We start from the raw sequence: 8,193 nt of genomic DNA, 5'->3' as shown, positions 1-8,193 counted from the left end.
TGGTGGGCCACAGCAGTAGAGTGACTCCAAAAAACCATAGCTCTGGCGTTACAGGCCCAATAGTAGTGGCGAAAGACAGGGAGGCCAAGACCTCCATCTGCTGCGGGCTTCTGTAGGTGTGCCTTCGAGATACGAGGAGGTTTATCCGCCCAAATAAAAGGAGTAATGATAGAATCTATCAGCTTGAAAAAAGAGGCTGTGAGATATATGGGAATGTTTTGAAAGAGGTACATAAATTTTGGAAGAACTACCATCTTAACGATATTAACACGGCCAATTAACGAGAGAGGAAGAAGCCTCCATTTATCTGTCATACTTTTGAGTTTGTCAGTGAGGGCAGAATAATTCAACTTAAAAAGAAGTTTTGGGTTCCTGGGGATGGTGATTCCGAGATACACGAAGGACTCTGTGGAAACTTTAAATGGTAAGTTATTGAGAAAGGCCGGGTCGAGCCCGTCGGACAGGGGCATGAACAGACTCTTATCCCAGTTGATGGTAAAACCAGAGAGCTCCCCAAAGTTCTTTATAAGGTTTAAAAGTGGTGTGAGGGACAACCTAACATCAGACAAAGTCAGGATCACGTCATCTGCGTATAGAGCAATGGAGCTATCAGGTGCGCCGTGACCAATGCCTTTAATCTGAGGACAAGATCTAATGGCGATAGCAAGGGGCTCTAAAGCGAGAGCAAAGAGCAAGGGAGAGAGGGTGCATCCCTGTCTAGTTCCGCGTTGTAATAAGAAGGAAGGAGATCTGTCGTGATTGGTCAAGACAGAGGACTTGGGACAAGCGTAGAGCATTTTTAAAAGAGAGATGAATTTATCGCCAAAGCCGAACTTCTGGAGTGTCATGAACCTAAATCTCCATTCAATTTGATCAAATGCCTGTCTAGCATCCAATGATATAACAGCAGAGTGCGATGGTTTTGTGTGGTATATAGTATTTAATAGACGGCGAGTATTGGAGAAAGAAAATCTGTCCGGAATAAAGCCTGACTGGTCAGGATGGATTAGTGTGCCAACATGTTCTTTTAATCGATTAGTCAGAACTTTCGCAATAATCTTTTGATCGCTATTCAGGAGGCTTAAAGGACGATAAGACGCAACATTAGTGCTATCCCTGTCTTTTTTTAGGAGGAAGCAGATATGTGCATCATATATGCTGCTGGGAAATATACCATCTATTATAGAACAATTAATCATCCGAAGAAGAAGAGGGGAAATTATATCGATATGTTTTTTATAAAATTCTATTCCAAAGCCATCAGGCCCGCAGGCCTTACCGTTTGGAAAGGAACGAATCGCTGTTTTTATTTCCACCAGCGTGATATTAGTATCCAGATCTAGTTTAGAGGCTTCATTAAGAGTCGGAACGTTCAAGGAGTTAAGGAAACCATCCAGGTCAGCGTCACTGGGGTTAGCTTTGGAAGTATACAACTGATTGAAAAAATCTAAAAATCTATCATTAATCAGTTTGGGATCAGTTATCAATTGTCCAGTGGCAGAGGAGATTTTGTGAATTGCCCTTTCAGCCTGTATGCCTTTTAGTTGCCTCGCAAGTAATTTATCAGGTTTATCGCCTAGCTCAAAGTGTTTCTGCTTGAGTCTGCGGATATAACTTCCGACCTGATCTCCCAACAACTGATTATATTCATACTTTACCTTTAACATGGCACTAAGGGTACCTTCATCTTTCGTGTTGCGGAAATTATCCTCCAACACTGCTAATTCTTCTTCGATGGCTGCAAAACGTCTCAACCTGGACCTTTTGGTGGACGATTGATATGAGATGATATGACCCCGAAGTACTACCTTAAATGACTCCCAAAGAACTGAGTCGGAGACGGCCCCGTTATCGTTGTCAAGCCGAAAATCTGACATCTTAGACAGGATATAGTCATGAAATGTTTTATCTGAGTTAAGAGAGGGATTAAATTTCCAGCTATATGAAGGTTTATGGAGATTAAAATCAAATTGGATTGAAAGGGGAGCATGATCAGACACTAAAATACTATGATATGTTGAGCTAACCGTGTGTGAAATTAGTTTTGAGTCTACTATGAAATGATCGATTCTGGTGAAACTACCATGTACAGGAAAAAAGAAAGAATATTGCCTATCGAGGGGATGCTGAAGCCTCCAAATATCAACTAAATCAAACGATTTCACCAGATCGTTGAGAACTGTTACAGATTTCAATGATGGGGCAGCTTTATTCGAAGATCTGTCCAACAGAGGGTCAAAATAGCAGTTGAAGTCACCCCCAATGATTATATTATGAGTATTATATTCTGCAACCAGATTAAAGACTTTACGAAAAAAGTCAGGGCAGTCAAAATTGGGGGCATAGATATTTAAGAGAGCCAAAGGAAACGAATTGATTGCACCGGTGACAAGTATGTTGAATGTGGGTCTCCTGCAAAAAAATTATATCGGATGACAAAGATTTCAGATGTGAGAATACTTTCCCCCTCTTTAGTGCCTTACCAAGACCTCTACAATTCCATGAAGTAAAAGTAACAGGACTCATACCATTAGGCACACGATTAGCCTGCATTTAGTAAACAAAAGAACAGAGGATGAGGGCTGACATAACAAAGACGATGATAAACTGGCAGTTTAAAACACACAGAAAACAAGCAAAAACCCCAAAAAACCCCAAAAGTCGCAAAAAAAACTACCGTAGATGACCAAATAGTCGCCCGCGCGCAAATACGCGCCTGTGCTCTAATAGCCGCCGGGGGTCTGAGCCCATTTGGCATAATAAACGCCGGTTCAATTAAACGCCCGGGCGACTACCGGTAATAACCTGGTAATAACACTGTATTTGCATTGTATTGTGTACAGTATCATTCATACTGCTCTGATCAGCTCCGTGTGTCGCAGTTACACAGACAAACGTGCATCCTGCCCACCCGATCAAAGGTTATGGGGATTCTTTATTATTTATAATTTTATTTTTTTATATATTAAAATCCCAAAATATCTGTACCGTTTCTGATTGGGTGTGTGCACTGCAAATCATTTTTAGACACAACAAAGAACGCGTACCGCAAAAGTTCTGTCTCGGCGGAGGAACCGGCGTCCCAGCAAAGTGAGAAGAGAAAAAAGAGCAGACAGCGCACACACTAAAGGCTGATTTATGGTTCCGCGTTACACCAACGCAGAGCCTACGGTGCAGGGTACGCCGTAAGGCTGATTTATGGTTCCGCGTTACACCAACGCAGACCTACAGCGTAGGGGACGCGGCGACCCGCACCGTACGTGGAAATGCGCTCTTTTTTTGCTATTAAAACATGATTTGTAATGTGAATTTGCAAAACTTAAACTACAAATAATAGTTTTTGACGTGACATCAGAGATTGCGCATGCTCTCTGTGAAAGGATGAGTCAAATCGGGTCGCAGCTGCTTCAACTGTGATTCCTTCACGAGGAGCAACCAGGATTTCAAACACGCTTGATTTTCTTGCGACCTCACGATTTGTGATCGGGAGCTCTTCGTGAGGTGTTGTGTTGTGTACAGTGTGTACAATTTTAGTTCCAGTGGTACTATGGTGATCTCATATGTTCTTTGTAAGTAATGGGGTCCAAGTGGATTTAGCATATTAAACGCCCGGGCTACTAAATGGTCATCTACGGTATGCGACAAAACCCACTAGCCATTGTGGAGGCTGCCGGGTAACGGAGGAAACTAAGCCGTAAAACCCAAAAAACTGGCCTATCCTAATGGCACCGAGTGCCCCTCCAAATTTGGTATTAACAATAAAGTGCACCTGCAAGAACAAAAATGATAACAAGCTGACGCTTAAACCCATACTGGAATGTCTGAGGTAGTGAAATACAAATGTATAAGTAGTAGAAAAAATAAAATAAATAAAAATCACACCAGAGTGGACCAGACTGGGCTGGATAATATAAAAAAAATAAATGAGTTTCAGAGTCCTGATGGGTACCATCTAGTTAGAAAGGGAGAGAAAGAGGAAAAAAAAAAAAAAAAAAAGGGAGGGGGAGGGGAGGAGGGGTGGGGTGGGGAAAAAAAGGAAAAAAAAAAAAGGAAAAAGGGGAGGGGGAGGAGGGGTGGGGAAAAAAGGAAAAAGAAAAAAGGGGAGGGGGAGGAGAGAGGGGAAAAAGAAAAAAAAAGGTGACGCTCACACTCCCAGACTGAAAGCTAGATGTTGATAAACTAAACCACAACTACAGTGGCGGAACTGCATTAAATGCAGGAAGTAAACATCTACTGTACACCAAACAGTCATGATTTTTCAGTCAGTGTAGTGGCAAACCGTTCCGCATCCGCTGGTGACTCGAAGACGTTGACCGTGTTGTTGTGAACAACGTGGAGTTTGGCTGGGAAGCGCAGGGCGCACTTAGCGCCGGCTTCCACGAGCCTCCTCCTCACGGCGGTGAATGCCTGGCGCTGAGTTGAAACCTCGGACGTATAGTCGGGGAATATCGACACCCTCTGGCCGTTGTACAGTAGCGGGGCTTTTTGATGGCCAATCCGGAAAATGCTTGCCAGGTCGCAGTCGTTATGGATTCTTGCGATGATAATCCGCGGTCGCTCGTTAGGGAGAGGCTTGGGCTTCAGGCTGCGGTGCGCTCGGTCTATTTTGACTGGCTTGGGGAAGTTGTCGCGGCCGAGAAGCTCCGGTATCAGCTGCGAGACAAACTCAGTTGGGCGACCGTTTTCTTCTCCCTCTTTAATGCCCACGATCCTGATGTTAAGCCTGCGGGAGCGACCCTCCAAGTCATTAACTTTAGCTTTGAGGCGCCCGTTGGTCTCCATTAGCTCTTTGCATGTCGCCTCCAGTGCTGAAATGCGGCCGTCGGTGGTCGACAGAGCCGCGTCCATGTCGTCCAGACGGTGTTCGGTTTCGCAGTGTTCTTTTTGGAGGGAGGATAAGCATGTTTCAATGGAGTCAAGGCGCCCCTCCAACGACTTCTTTAGGTCGTCCACGAGCGTGCAAACCTTGGCAAGCTCGGTGCTCTGGTTAGCAATGGCGGCCAATATGGGGCCGGAGGAGTCAACAGTTGAGATAGCCTGTGGTGGCTTCTTAGCTTCGTCTTTCTTAGGTGGCATGGCAAAAAACGGTGTGCCGCGGGTTAGGGTGAAAAAATAGCGTCACGGGAGCGAAAAAATTAACATTCAGGTGCAGTAGTTTATGAAAATGGAGGCAAGGACTCGGAGCTCCGACAAAACACGTCTACTCCATTACAACGCACAAGCGCCCCCTTGCCGATCAGACAGAAATATCTTAAAAGGAACCCTGGCTATTAAGACATTTAGTCCCTAATTAGCCGCAATTGTTCTCTTATACTAAAATATGTTGTTAGAAACACATAAAATAATCTAATTGCTTTAAAAATCTACAATGTTTAATACATATTTTGACCTGCGGGAGGCGCCATGTTTTACCTGCGCAATGCATTCTGGGGGCGATGACGTAGAGCGGTGGCTCTGGGAAGATAAGCCGCGTTAGTTTAACTGGGACAGGTATCTAAAACTTAGATGAGCAGCATCTCCCGGCCGTGGAGGCTGACGAGGGAGCCCATAAGACGTCTCGGTTCAGGCAAACTGGATCAAAGCTCTGTGATGCACGGGAGATCTGCAAAAATGATCAATGTCGTGCGCATCTTACCAGTGCATTAGGCTCCGTAGGCTACGCCGTAGCCTGCGTAGCCTACGCCGTAGACGGCGTAGCCGGGGCTTTAGAGCCTGCAGCGCACCGCCATCCGCTCTCCGCTCTCCGCTCTGCGCTCTCCGCTCTCCGCTCTGCGCTCTGCGCTCTCCGCTCTGGCCGGGATGGAGACGCCGGTGGGCAATATGCACATTTGAGTGGGCATAGCCCACCCCTGCCGCCCCCTAAAACCGGCTTCGGTGCTGGGTGATGACAGACCAGAGGCTGAGAGGACTGGCCCGGGACTTTGACGAAACGGGAGGCGCAGACTTCGCTTCAAATAGGCAAGAACATCTTTATTTAATTTAATGACACCAGATCTGGCTGGGGTTTTTATTGTAGCATCGGCTATCTGCTAGTTGAAACGTGTGGTCGGTTAGTCTATCTGAGTTTTATGGTGTTTTTATAGTTCATGCTTTATGGTGCGGTACTTTTAAAAAAAAACTTTTTTAACTTTTTTGTAGGTGCGCCGTCACCTTAATGTTTAGCTGTGTTTTGATATGTGTTTCTGGTGCGCCGTCACCTTAATGTTTAGCTGTGTTTTGATCTGTGTTTCTGGTGCGCCGTCACCTGTTTAGCTGTGTTTTCATCTGTTTCTGGGTGTCAAACAGTGTACGGGGGTTAGCAGGAGCCACCGTCTGACGTCACTACCCAGAATGTAAACAACAATGGCGACCTACATGTTAAATTATATTTTCAAATTTTATAAAAACGAAGACATCAAAAAGGTTTTTTATATCACATGTTCAGTCGGGCTCTGTGCAATAAGTTTCTTCTTCTATTGTGTAATGGGTTTTCTGGAAGTGGGAACTGATGTGGGTTAATTATAGTGTGGTTGATTCTATGTTTGGGCAAAGACTTCAGGGTTGTTTATATGTTTGTTGGAGTATGATTGTTGCCGTGCCTCATGTCCAAGACAAATTTCTCCTAAGGGAGACAATAAAGATCCATCTTATCTTACATTGTTATAATTGATACCAACATCTTTTAAGACCTACATGTCTTAATAGCCAGGGTTCCTTTTAAAGGCCAGTGTTAATCTACCAGTCTGTACATTTAGCTGGGTCAAGGCTATATTTTGCTGCTCTCAGCAGTTTTGGTTTAATCAAGTGGCCAAGGCTGAATTTTCCATCACGATATATATAAAAACTATTAATTGAGTGACTGCCTTAGGGTAGGTGCCCATAAACATGACCAATTTAATTTCTGAGTTTTCATCCTGGAGATGCTTTGTCAGGCCTTTTACTGTAACTACCATCAGTTGCTGCTGGTTTGTTCTGCCTTCAGGGATTGAAAAGCATGCTTCATTGGTTTGAGATCAGGTAACTAACTTGATTCACCTTCAAAACCTTTTTAGTTGCTTTCACAGGATGTTTTGGGTCTTTATCTATGTGCACTGCCAAGTGCCACTCTTATTCATTGTGACGGCTCCTGCCTAACATGTATTGATGCTGGTGTGGTTACGAGCTGTTGTGTTTTTTTGACCATAAAGGTAGCTACCGGAGGAACGTGAAATTGGCTGGGAATCAGATTGGGAACACCGAGTTCCCACAGGATAAAAGGCCAACTCCAGGAGCTGTTCAATCTCTCCCACATGGTCTCATTGCCAGAGGTGGGTAGTAACGAGTTACATTTACTCCGTTACATTTACTTGAGTGAATTTTGGGAAATTTTGTACTTTTAGGAGTAGTTTTGAATCACTATACTTTTTACTTTTACTTGAGTAGATTTGTGAAGAAGAAACTGCTCTTACTCAGCTACATTAGGCTACATTGAGCTCGTTACTTTTCTTTTATCCCCTTCGCGTACGCGTCAATCTCATGACATCACGTGTCATGACATCATGTTTTTGCATGTTTTGTCACATATACACAGACCCTATATATATATATATATATATATATATATATATATATATATATATATATATATATATATATATATATATATATATATATATATATATATATATGTATGTATGTATGTATGTATGTATGTATAGTGTGTGTGTGTGTGTGTGTGTCTGAGGGATCCTTTACCTTTTTTTCTACAGAGCATTCACCATGCAAATCAAGGAACTGTATTAATCTGCTGCTGACAACTTGTCGCCTGATACTCGATCTCTGCAGGTCTTGTGGAGTACATGTTAGGATGATGGTTTTAATGTCACAAATTGTGATATCTATTATCAAACATACTACAGAAAAGAAAATGGAAACATTTCGTATTTGATCAGGTATTTTTTTGATTCTGACTTGTGGCATTTATTTCACATTTCTAGAGATGGTTTTTCATAACAGTGACTTTGCTTAATTTGTTTATCAGTATGAAAGTATTCAAATTACTTCAAGCAAAAACAAGTGACTATTCAAATCAGATTGTCCCATGCAAGCAGAGGATCTGCCTGTTCAGTGAACCTGACTTTTAGGGTCACAGTTTCTGTTTGTGTATACTGTGATTTGTTATATTTCATTGAATGGCCCATCTTAGTATCAATTTTCCATCACAACTCCTGTCCA

This window comes from Cololabis saira, chromosome 20, assembly GCF_033807715.1.
Source record: "Cololabis saira isolate AMF1-May2022 chromosome 20, fColSai1.1, whole genome shotgun sequence".
Taxonomy (NCBI): domain Eukaryota; kingdom Metazoa; phylum Chordata; class Actinopteri; order Beloniformes; family Belonidae; genus Cololabis; species Cololabis saira.
The sequence above is the reverse complement of the archived record's forward strand: the minus strand, read 5'-3'. Positions refer to the sequence as shown.